Here is a 12328-nt window from a genome sequence, read left to right as displayed (position 1 = left end):
TTTTCTAAAGTACCATGAGGTCTATGGATGAAAAACACCATGTATGAGCTAGATATTAATTACTTACTAACTTCAAACAGCTCACTCCAGTCTCCTGCCTCTTCTTTTTATTCCTTCCTGCTCACTCCCTATTTTAAGGGTCCAGTATATCTCTCAGTTCCATGTTGGGCTCCAGATCCTGCTCTCTCTGGTGCACAACACATTCCAGACTGCCTCTAACCAGGAAAATTTCAGTACATGGGATATTTGAATCTAGCAGTACCTAGAGATGGAGGATGCCAGAAGCCATGAAAGGTTTTGCCATAGCTGAAAGGAACATTGCCCGTGAGAGAGGGTACTTGTGGAAAGGTGGGGATTCAAGTGTGGTTGTGGGCTCACAAAAGCAGTGAGGGGGTCACTGTTAGTTTGAGCAGAGAGGAAATGTTCCTGTTATCTAGCGCACAACTGCCTTAATTCAGCCTTTTCTGAATTCCTCAGCTTGGCTACTGCAGCTTCCAACAATGCCCACCCCCGAGCTCCAGAGTTCTGGACTATATGTACTCTGAATACTGCTTTCCAGACACCTAGAAATGCAGTCACAAACATGCTCTTCTTCAAACTACTCTATCAGATCCCTGTTCATTTTCAAATCCATTTCCAAAACATTGTTTTCCTTGAAACCTTCAATAGACTTTCTCCGCTCTACTTCACAGGCCATCTCTAGCTCTAATTTTATCTGCTTGTCTAGCATTGCCCTTCCCTGACTCTTTCCCCTTCACTCCCCACCAAAAAAATTGACATCGCTTGTGCAAGAGCCTCTCTCTTCTGTTATAAAGGGTTAAGCTTCAGCAGAATACTTGAAGTTACCACACTTCCTGATGACTCAGCTTCTGTCACCCACACAAGGACAGGTACCATTTTCAGAGACTGTGACAGAGCAAACAGACAAGTTGGCTTACAGCGGCATCCGTGTTGTATCATCCAAAAACCTGTCTCAGTCATCACTGAAATACTACATGCAGTTCCTGCCATCTGATACTGTATCTCTCTGCCTCACTAACCCTCTAACTCTCATCTGGAAACAGCTTTTCTCACTTTGCATATGCCTCTTAATTTCTCCCTCTCATTAGTTATTATTTAATTCTTGAACCCTATAATTTAACTCTGTAAAGTGTTTTGGGGTACGGTATATGAAATAAAGTTGTAATAGAATTGTGTTCAGAATCCATTCCAGTAAAAAACAGGTCATTAAACATATCAGTCACAACTGTCTGTAATTAGATTGGAATACTGGGAACATAAAAGATAGCAAGTTGGGTAAGATTTTCAATTGGACAGGTTTACTTATTCTAGTTGTGCTTTATCATACCTATCTGTATGCTACCATCATTTCACTCCTTAGGTAACTGTAGTGCATACTTTCATTAGAAGGCACAAGGTTGTTGTTTCTTGTCTCCCAAGTACTAATGAAGCTGATTATTGGCATCACTTTTGTAATGTGCATCCTGTTAGAACAGACACATTCACTGACTACTGTGGAGGGAGATATGATCTTTCTCTTTATTATTAGCACTGCTGTAGTTGAGAGTCTGTCAGCATTTTCATCATAGTATAAATGTTGCTTTCAGGGGGTTGTGATTCAGCCATAAAAATTAGCTCCAGGCTGGTACTTGGCATAGAAAGTTCTAGCTCAAGAGATTATTTTTTTGTAAGAAAAAGTTTTTTAAAACCCAACTTTGGTCATTTCTAGGTTATAGGAATGTTAAAAAAAAAATTGTTTGGATGAGTCTTTTGTGGGCTACTTGGATTTAAATCTACCTAAGAAGCTTTTCCCAATTCTGTTTGGAACTTTCAAAATCTCCTACTTCCCCACATTTTTGCCCTCTGTCCTAAAGGACTATATCACAGCTCCTATTTCAGTAGTTGAAGATAGAACTCCTTTTGAACTCCTCATTTCATGCTATATAGCATCATTGAAATGTAAGGTGGGAAGGGACTCTGAGAGGTTGTTGAGTAGCCTCCTGCACTGTGGCAGGACCAAGTAAACCTAGCCCATCCCTGACAGATGTTTGTACCATTAGGATAACTCTTTTTGTTAAAATGAATTTCTTCAAGGACTGAGCCCTTCTAGTGAAGGCTTATGCAAGGGTTTATGGATCTTTATGCTTGTTAATGTGCAAGAGGCCTCATTGTGCTCTCACCCCAGAAAGGCAGCTCCCTTGAGCACCTCCTGCCAGCTAGTATGTGACCCTTCCACCTCCCATCCTTGGACTCTGTAATTTCTACCACACATTAACCTATATAGAGTTAGACTTCAAAATTGTAAAGCTCTATAGATCTAGAACCTGGGCCTGCTCATCCCTGCGCAACTGCTGTATTCATGCCACTACCCCACAGCTCCGGCACAGCAGCATTGGCTGTCTGGGAGCCTTGCGGGTTCATGCACCACAGGATGTGCCACATGCAAAGAGCCTGATTGGAAGTGCTCCTGTGATCCCTGATTGGTCCAGGGGCACTACTTAAGCCTGGAGAGGACACCAGAAAGTTGTCTGTGCAACTAGGTGGATCCCTAGCCAACTATATGACAGACCTAGGTCCTGCCTGTTCCCGGCCCTGCTCCATTTCTTGGCTTCTGATGACAGTTCTGACCCTTGGCTCTGGTTCCTGGCATCTGACTCCTGCTCCACTCAGTAGCCCTGCCTGCCCACACCCCGGCCATTATGATTTTCACAGACCTCCCTAACCTGTCTGTGCCCAATGACCCAGTGGGGATATGGATGGAGTGGGCATCCCATTGCCCAATGAAGCAGAGAACCATGTTCTGCAGACTTGGGTGACACAATTCCTGGCAGAGAGCCAAGCCCTCCACAAATAGAGAGCCCAACTAAAAGCAGGGAATGCAGCACTCCAAGCCATTTCCCTGCCAGCTGAACAGGCCCCACCATGCTCTTACCTGAACATTTTGACAGGAACCATCAGCAATTCAGGGGATTCCCTACTCAGTGCTATCTACTCTTTGTGGTCCCTCCCTGGACCTATCCCACCGATTAGGCCAAGTTGAGAATGGCGATCAGCCTGTTAACCGTAGAAGCCTTGGACTGAGTTTCCCCTTTGCTGGAACAAGGGGACTGAGTAGCGGTCTCAGACTTGAAATCTCCTCACTGGTGGCTCAACTCTCCTTCCTAGGTAGGAGTTGTTTATGGTGGGTTTTTTTCATTAATGTCATTGTAGAGGCTCCATATGATACATCCATATGATAACAAATATGGATTTAAAATCCATTGAGAGCATATAATACAGATTAAGAATATGTAATTATGCAATCATTAGTCCCCAGGGAGAGTCATTATGGACTATGTTGTAAAGAATGCTCATTTTAAAATGTTTGTAATTATAGCAAATGTTTGCAGGGATGCCATTTAGATGCCAAAGGACTGACGAGTAAGCACTGTACTAAGGTTTTCTAAATGTCCATAACTGATTTATTACCTGATATTTCCTAACAGCATTATCCAGTCAACAAATTTCACTATACAAAGTCTGAATTGTACATGTACACCGTAGACCTAAGAACACCATTATATGGCTTAGGTTGGGCGGAGAGTAAACATGCTTACTTTCCAATTCCGGGGACCTGGATTTAAATCCTACCTCTAGAATTTCACACGTGGAAATGAGTTTGGCAGTGTTATCCCAGTTCCATGTGGGTGTCTGTCCACATTAAAAATCCATTTCACAAGTCAATATGATTGGCAGTCTGTGCTCAGGAGAGGCCTAGGACTGGGTTAGGAATGGGCCTGCAGTTCAGGATGGATCTGCAGAGCTGTGTAGGGAAGCTATATTGTGCCTGGCTTTAATAATTAGATTTATTAGTCTGACAACTTCGTGAACATTGAATTCACATAAACATTATTATCAGTCACCTGGGAATTGATAACCCTGTTGTTTTCTGTATCTATATTTGTACATGTACCATTTTTCTCCCTCATTTTCTGAGACAGTCAAAAACAAGATCACTATTATAATTTATTGTCTGCATTCTCACCTCTTATAAGGGTTACATGAAAATTTTATTTTATTTTAAGCTGCTTTTAAAAAACATCACAACCACCCGCTCTCCAAAACCTAGCAGAAATAAAACCAGTAACTTAAAGTCCTAGGGTGCTGGGTAAACCAACAAGTGCTGGGTGTACACTATGAGTTAGGGATCTGATTCCCCAGCTTGTGACACCTACACACAGTAACTCGATGAGAGTTAATATGAGTATAAATAGCAGAGTAGCCGTGGTAGAGTGGGCAGCAGCTGCATGGCTTAGCCATGTTGAGTAAAACCTGCCTCAAACTGGTGGGTATATAATCAGCATAGCTAAGCTGTGCCACCACTACTGCTGTCCTTGCTACTGCAGTAACACTACTATTTATACTCACACTACCTCTCACTGAGCTATCTCTAGTATGTATTTGCGAGCTGGGGAATCAAATCCCTAGCTCGTAGTGTTGACTTAGCCTAATAATGAGGGTAGATAGTATACCTGCCTCACCTCAAGTTTTTGGCCTGAGCATGCCTCAGCCCTTCAGGACATTCAGTGGCATGGCCGCAGATGCTACAGCATAAAAATGATATTGAATAGACCAGATGAAGAATAGAGAGATAATGATTTTGTTGAAAGCTTTAAAGAAGATAAATTGCTTACGTTTTAAGCCCTACCATGAGAGCTCTATCCCATCAGCATAAAGCATCTTCACCAGACGTTCTACAGTGGCGCAGCTGCATCGGAGCATGACAGTTTTAGCAAACAGAGTGTCAGACCACTCCTTTTACTGTACTGACTCTTTTTAAATGAAGTAATAAGCAGCAAACTTGTACATGTTAGCAGGATTCTTTTTGTTCCTAATGGTGTATGCACAATTGTCATACACTGAAGATATTTTCCTGTACAGCTGCATACAGATGTGTAATTTCAACTCATGGGAGTTGGGTGGAGGGAAATATGCCAAAGATTGGCAGCAAAGTAGGAAGATCTGTAGGAGATAGTCTCCAGTGGGTACCTACTCCAAGTAAAAAGTACACCCTGGGGAATTACACAATTATGCTCCTGTGTAATTTTACACATAAAACATATGATCATGCATTGTCACGTAATATTGCATAATATCCCTTAACAGAGAGAGACTGTGAAAAGCATCAAATCACACTGAGGGTCAAGGGAGCTGTCAGGGCTGGATCCCCACTTTGAACTTTAGGGTACAAATGTAGGGGCCTGCATGAAAACGTCTAAGCTTAACTACCAGCTTAGCTCTGGTTCGGCTGCCACCATTTCAATGGATTCCCTCCCTGGGAAGCCTTGAAAAACCTTCACCCATTCCCTGGTGAAAACAAATCCAAACCCCTTGGATTTAAAACAAGGGGAAATTAACCATTCCCCTCCTTCCTCCCACCAACTCCTGGTGAATCAAGATCCAAAACCCCTTTGGATCTAAAACAAGGAAAAATCAATCAGGTTCTTAAAAAGAAGGTTTTTAATTAAAGAAAAAGGTAAAAATCATCTCTGTAAAATCAGTATGGAAATTAACCTTACAGGGTAATCAAACTTAAAGAGCTCAGAGGACTCCCCTCTAGTCTCAGGTTCAAAGTACAGCAAACAAAGATAAACACTCTAGTAAAAGGTACATTTACAAGTTGAGAAAACAAAGGAAAACTAACACGCCTTGCCTGGCTATTTACTTACAAGTTTGAAATAGGAGAGGCTTGTTTAGAAAGATGTGGAGAACCTGGATTGATGTCTGGTCCCTCTCAGTCCCCGAGAACGAACACACTCCCAAACAAAGAACACAAACAACAGCCTTCCCCCCCTCCCCCCCAAGATTTGAAAGTATCTTGTCCCCTTATTGGTCCTTTAGGTCAGATGCCAGCCAGGTTACCTGAGCTTCTTAACCCTTTACAGGGAAAAGGATTTTGGAGTCTCTGGCCAGGAGGGATTTATACTACTGTACACAGGACAGCTATTACCCTTCCCTTTATAGTTATGACACGCCCCCCAAATCACAGATAGTGTTGGATGTTCGGTTCCACACTGGCTGTGATTTCTTCCTGGAGTTCTAGGAGAAAACAGAGTTAATAAGACACATGTACCTTTAGACATACTACTGATTATATAAAAACTAACAATATGTTTCATTCCAAGAACAATTGTTAACCAGTTAACTCTGGGAAACTTTCCCGGGAGAGTGCATCAGCCACTTTGTTAGAAGCTCCCGAAATGTGTTGTATTTCAAAATCAAAATCTTGGAGAGCTAAACTCCACCGAAGAAGTTTTTTGTTATTTCCTTTGGCGGTATGAAGCAACTGTAGCGCAGCATGGTCTGTTTGTAGTTGGAAACGCCGTCCCCAAACATATGGGCGTAGCTTTTCCAGCGCGTACACAATGGCATAGCATTCCTTTTCGCTGATTGACCAATGGCTTTCCCTCTCAGACAGTTTCTTACTGAGAAATACGACAGGATGGAATTCTTGATCCGGTCCTTCCTGCATTAAAACTGCTCCCACGCCTCGCTCGGATGCATCTGTTGTTACTTGGAACGGTTTGTCAAAGTCTGGGGCCCTTAGCACAGGGTCAGACATGAGTGTTGCCTTAAGCTGGTTAAAGGCCTTTTGACACTCATCAGTCCACTGAACTGCATTTGGCTGTTTCTTTCTGGTTAGGTCTGTCAGCGGGGCGGCGATTTGGCTGTAGTGGGGTACAAATCGCCTATAATATCCAGCCAAGCCTAAGAAGGATTGGACCTGTTTCTTAGACTTTGGAACCGGCCACTTTTGGATAGTATCCACTTTGGCCTGTAGGGGATTTATAGTTCCTTGACCCACCTGGTGCCCCAGGTAAGTCACTCTGTTTTGGCCTATTTGACACTTTTTAGCCTTAACAGTTAGTCCTGCCTGCTGGATGCGCTCGAAAACTTTTTCCAGGTGCTCCATGTGCTCTGCCCATGAATCAGAAAAAATGGCCACATCATCGAGGTAGGCAACTGCAGATTCTCCCAATCCCGCTAGGAGACCATCTACAAGTCTTTGGAAGGTGGCGGGTGCATTTCGCAACCCGAAAGGGAGTACATTGAATTCATACACCCCTGCCTGGGTGACGAAGGCTGACCTTTCCTTAGCGGGTTCATCTAGTGGTACTTGCCAGTACCCCTTGGTTAAGTCTAAAGTAGAGATGAATTGGGCATGTCCCAATTTCTCCAATAGCTCATCTGTGCGTGGCATTGGATAGTTGTCAGGACGAGTTACAGCATTTAGCTTACGGTAGTCCACGCAAAAGCGTATTTCCCCATCTGGTTTGGGAACTAGAACCACTGGAGATGCCCATGCACTCTTAGAGGGGCGGATTATACCCATCTGTAGCATGTCCTGGATCTCCCTTTGTATAGCAGTTTTGGCATGAGGTGACTCCCGGTAGGGTGGGGTTCTAATAGGGTGAGCATTACCTGTGTCAATGGAGTGGTATGCCCGTTCGGTCCATCCTGGAGTGGCTGAGAAAATTGGTGCAAAGCTTGTGCACAGCTCCTTGATCTGCTGTCGCTGCAGACATCCAAGGGTCGTGGAGAGGTTCACCTCTTCCACGCCACCATCCTTTTTTCCTTCGTAGTAGACACCTTCAGGCCACTCCGCGTCATCTGTTTCCTGGGCTGTAAACTGGCAAACGTTTAATTCTCTGGAATAAAAGGGCTTAAGAGAATTAACATGGTATACCTTAGGCTTTATGTTGGAGGTGGGGGAGGCTATGAGATAGTTAACAGCTCCTAGGCGCTCCTGGACCGTGAATGGTCCTTCCCACGACGCTTCCATTTTATGGGCCTGGATTGCCTTTAAAACCATGACTTGGTCTCCTACTTTGAAGGACCGTTCTCTGGAATGTTTATCATACCAGGCCTTTTGCTCTTCCTGAGCATCCTTTAGGTTTTCTTTAGCAAGGGCCAAAGAATGTCGGAGGGTGTTTTGTAGGTTGCTTACAAAGTCTAGAATGTTTGTTCCTGGAGAAGGTGTAAACCCCTCCCATTGCTGCTTCACCAACTGTAATGGCCCCTTAACCTCACGGCCATACACAAGTTCAAATGGTGAAAACCCTAAACTGGGATGTGGTACAGCCCTGTAGGCAAAAAGCAACTGCTGCAACACGAGGTCCCAATCATTGGAGTGTTCATTTACAAATTTACATATCATGGCCCCCAAAGTTCCATTAAACCTCTCCACCAGGCCATTGGTTTCATGGTGGTAAGGGGTGGCAACCAAGTGATTCACCCCATGAGCTTCCCACAGGTTTTCCATGGTTCCTGCCAGGAAGTTAGTTCCCGAATCTGTAAGGATGTCGGAGGGCCAACCTACCCTGGCAAAAATGTCTGTTAATGCCTGGCACACACTTTTAGCCCTGGTGTTGCTTAAGGGTACTGCTTCCGGCCATCGGGTAGCAAAATCCATGAAAGTCAGTACGTACTGCTTTCCTCTGGGTGTCTTCTTTGGGAAAGGACCCAGAATATCCACAGCTACGCGCTGAAATGGGACCTCAATTATGGGTAGTGGCTGGAGAGGGGCTTTAACCTGGTCTTGGGGCTTTCCCACTCATTGGCACACCTCACAAGACCGGATATAATTAGCAACGTCCTTGCCCATTCCCTCCCAGTGGAAGGACTTCCCCAACCGGTCCTTGGTTCTGTTCACCCCAGAATGGCCACTGGGATGATCATGGGCTAAGCTCAAGAGCTTTACCCGATACTTAGTGGGAACTACCAACTGTCTTTGAGGATGCCAGTCTTCCTGGTGCCCACCAGAAAGAGTCTCCTTGTATAACAGTCCTTGTTCTACAACAAACCGGGATCGGTTAGAAGAGCTGAGAGGCGGTGGGGTGCTCCGCGCCGCCGCCCAAGCTTTCTGAAGGCTGTCATCTGCTTCCTGCTCGGCCTGGAACTGTTCCCTTGATGCTGGAGACATCAGTTCCTCCTTGGACTGTGGACTGGGGCTTGGTCCCTCTGGAAGCGATGCAGGTGCTGGGGCTGTTTCCATTGACTGTGAACCGCTGTCCGCTGGTGCACTATGTGGTAACTCAGGCTCTGGCTGAGCCTCTTGGGTAGGGTTATCTGCTGCTTCTGCCAGTTCAGGCTCGCTGGTGCCCTCTGGCGTTGGAGTTGTAGACGGGTTAGCAAGCGCTGGACTCAGGGCTGGCAATGGTTCTGGTGCTGGTTGCGTTGCCAGTTCCGGTTCTGGGACTGGCTTTGGCTGGGTCTCTGGGATTGGATCCACTACGGCTGTTGCAGTCGTTGGCAGGGGATCCTGTTCCACCACCTTTGTCTGGGTCTCTGGTAACACAGACGGGGCCCTGGTGGACGGCTCAGGAACAGGGATGGGGGTGAAAGCTTGCTTAACCTTTGCTAGTTCCAGTTCATGTTTCCTTTCTTTTTCTCTCTCCTCCATCTCTTTCTCTTTCAGCTCCATAGTTCTCTTGTGAGCCTCCTCTTTGGCTTTTTCCAGCTCCATCTCTCTTTCATGGGCCTCCTTTTTGGCTTTTTCTTCTCTTTCTTTTAGCTCCATCTCTCTCTTGTGGGCCCCCTCTTTGGCTTTCTCCTCTCTGTCTCTCAGCTCTATCTCTCTCTTGTGGGCCTCCTCTTTGGCTTTTTCTTCTTTGGTAGTCATTTTCCTGTTTTCTTATGCTGGGTCACCCCCTTTGCAGTTGACTGAAACTGGGAAGCTCTCAGCTCTGGCTGCTGCTGAGTTAACAAAAACTTTCTAACTAGCTACTCCCGAGGATGTAAAAAGAAAAAAAAAACAATTCAGCTTGTAAATTCCCTTTAGCTTTGTTTGCTCATTTGAACACTTCTCTTAACAAAGGACCTGTTAAAAAAAACTTAACACCTCTGCCTTCAGGCAAGGAGAGATAAGATATGCATCTATCTACTTCCAGCTCAGCTTTCCAAGCAGCTAGAAGGAAAAAAAAATCTCACTGGCTTTTGGGTTTAAAATGATCCCACCGCTATCCACCATGTCAGGACTGGATCCCCACTTTGAACTTTAGGGTACAAATGTAGGGGCCTGCATGAAAACTTCTAAGCTTAACTACCAGCTTAGCTCTGGTTCGGCTGCCACCATTTCAATGGATTCCCTCCCTGGGAAGCCTTGAAAAACCTTCACCCATTCCCTGGTGAAAACAAATCCAAACCCCTTGGATTTAAAACAAGGGGAAATTAACCATTCCCCTCCTTCCTCCCACCAACTCCTGGTGAATCAGTTCCAACCCTCCCTGGGATCTACAACAGGGAGAAATTAACCATCCCCCCTCCTTCCTCCCACCAACTCCTGGTGAATCAAGATCCAAAACCCCTTTGGATCTAAAACAAGGAAAAATCAATCAGGTTCTTAAAAAGAAGGTTTTTAATTAAAGAAAAAGGTAAAAATCATCTCTGTAAAATCAGTATGGAAATTAACCTTACAGGGTAATCAAACTTAAAGAGCTCAGAGGACTCCCCTCTAGTCTCAGGTTCAAAGTACAGCAAACAAAGATAAACACTCTAGTAAAAGGTACATTTACAAGTTGAGAAAACAAAGAAAAACTAACACGCCTTGCCTGGCTATTTACTTACAAGTTTGAAATAGGAGAGGCTTGTTTAGAAAGATGTGGAGAACCTGGATTGATGTCTGGTCCCTCTCAGTCCCCGAGAACGAACACACTCCCAAACAAAGAACACAAACAACAGCCTTCCCCCCCCCCCCCCAAGATTTGAAAGTATCCTGTCCCCTTATTGGTCCTTTAGGTCAGATGCCAGCCAGGTTACCTGAGCTTCTTAACCCTTTACAGGGAAAAGGATTTTGGAGTCTCTGGCCAGGAGGGATTTATAGTACTGTACACAGGACAGCTATTACCCTTCCCTTTATAGTTATGACAGGAGCATTGATTGATTTTGGCAGAAACTATCATGACAAAGGTCCCACATTGCAAATATACCAGCAAAAAAGAGAGTGACAGAAAACTCTTTTGCAAAACATGCAATGGACCATCAGAAAAAATTGAAAAGTGTAAACCTGGCTAAATCACAGAAGCATTTAAAGAGAAAAAGTGCATTGCAGGGTGAGTCACAAAAAATGTAGTGTATACTTTCAACATGTTTCAACACAATCATAATGTGAGCTCTTGGATGTTGTCCATGACTAGGTCTTAACTTGTGCCGTTGCAAATATATTGTTATCTAAAATGGACCATCCTTTCATACCCCAGTTTCTAAACACTTGAGTCAACAATGGCGGTGCAATTCCAGGAGGTTACCAGCTTCAAGATGCATATCAGAAAGATGTCTACAACACTGAGATAAATAAACTTAAGGACAAAGTGAAGGATAACTATGTGTTACTTATATTTGATTAAACGACTGACGATGAGGGCTGCTATGTACTTAACATTTTATTCACACCACTGTTGAAAGACAGTACTGGGACGGTGTTCTCCTATCTTGCTGACATGCACTGCATGCAGAAAACAAATCACAGTACTGTGTCTCAAGCAGTCATTCAGACTGCAAAGTTACGAAATTGCTTACAACAATGCGGTTGTCTTTGACATGCATATTTCCGCGTATATGAAAAAAGCTTATAAAACTATACTGTCTCAACTGTTTCCCAAAAGCATCAAGGTAACATGCCTTGTTCATATAATTAATCTGGTGGGAGAAAGTTTTCGTAAGCCACTCAAGTATGTCACTGCACCGATAAAAGCTTTCTCACAACTGTTCTACATGGTAGGGAGCAGGAAGATGAGTTCCTAAAATTACCTCAGGCAAAAAGTTCCCAGTGTGACAATGGCACCAGACCCACTAGCAACTAGATGGAGCAGCTGGTTTGCTGCTATTCAGTAACATAAAACGAACTTTCAATATTACCATAGCTTTGTTGAAGAAGAAATGGGTGTGCGTGGCAACTCAGCACCACATTCGTTGAAGGAACTTAGTGTTGTCACATGAAACCCAATGTTTAATGCTGAAGATTGTGTTGTGTTTTATCAATGAAATATGCAAGCCAATCATCGATCTAATGGCTATATTTGAAAGCCAGAGACCATATACTCTCTTTGCTTTTGAGAAAATGGGAAGACCTGCTGTTTTCCTTTGAGACACACATTCAGTTTTTGGAGGAAACCACTCAAAGGTTTCTCGGGACTGAAGATGTCAACAATGTAAGTTGGTGCACCTCTTTTATTCAGCTCTTGACAATTCAGCTGAAAAGCGGAAGAAGTATATCAGTGATACTGAGCGTGGGCAGCCTATAATTAAGTTCCTGAAATGCGTAAGAATTTTCAACCCCAGAACAGTTCCT

The 12328-nt window shown here is 44.2% G+C and overlaps 1 protein-coding gene across 1 annotated transcript in view; it reads left to right on the top strand.

Annotated features, from left to right (window-relative positions):
* The window catches only part of IL1RAPL1 (interleukin 1 receptor accessory protein like 1), a 1145215-nt gene that overhangs the window by 1074090 nt on the left and 58797 nt on the right, over positions 1-12328 (top strand). The window lies entirely within an intron of this gene.

Source organism: Malaclemys terrapin, chromosome 1, assembly GCF_027887155.1.
Source record: "Malaclemys terrapin pileata isolate rMalTer1 chromosome 1, rMalTer1.hap1, whole genome shotgun sequence".
Taxonomy (NCBI): Eukaryota; Metazoa; Chordata; order Testudines; family Emydidae; genus Malaclemys; species Malaclemys terrapin.
The sequence above is the reverse complement of the archived record's forward strand: the minus strand, read 5'-3'. Positions and strand labels throughout refer to the sequence as shown.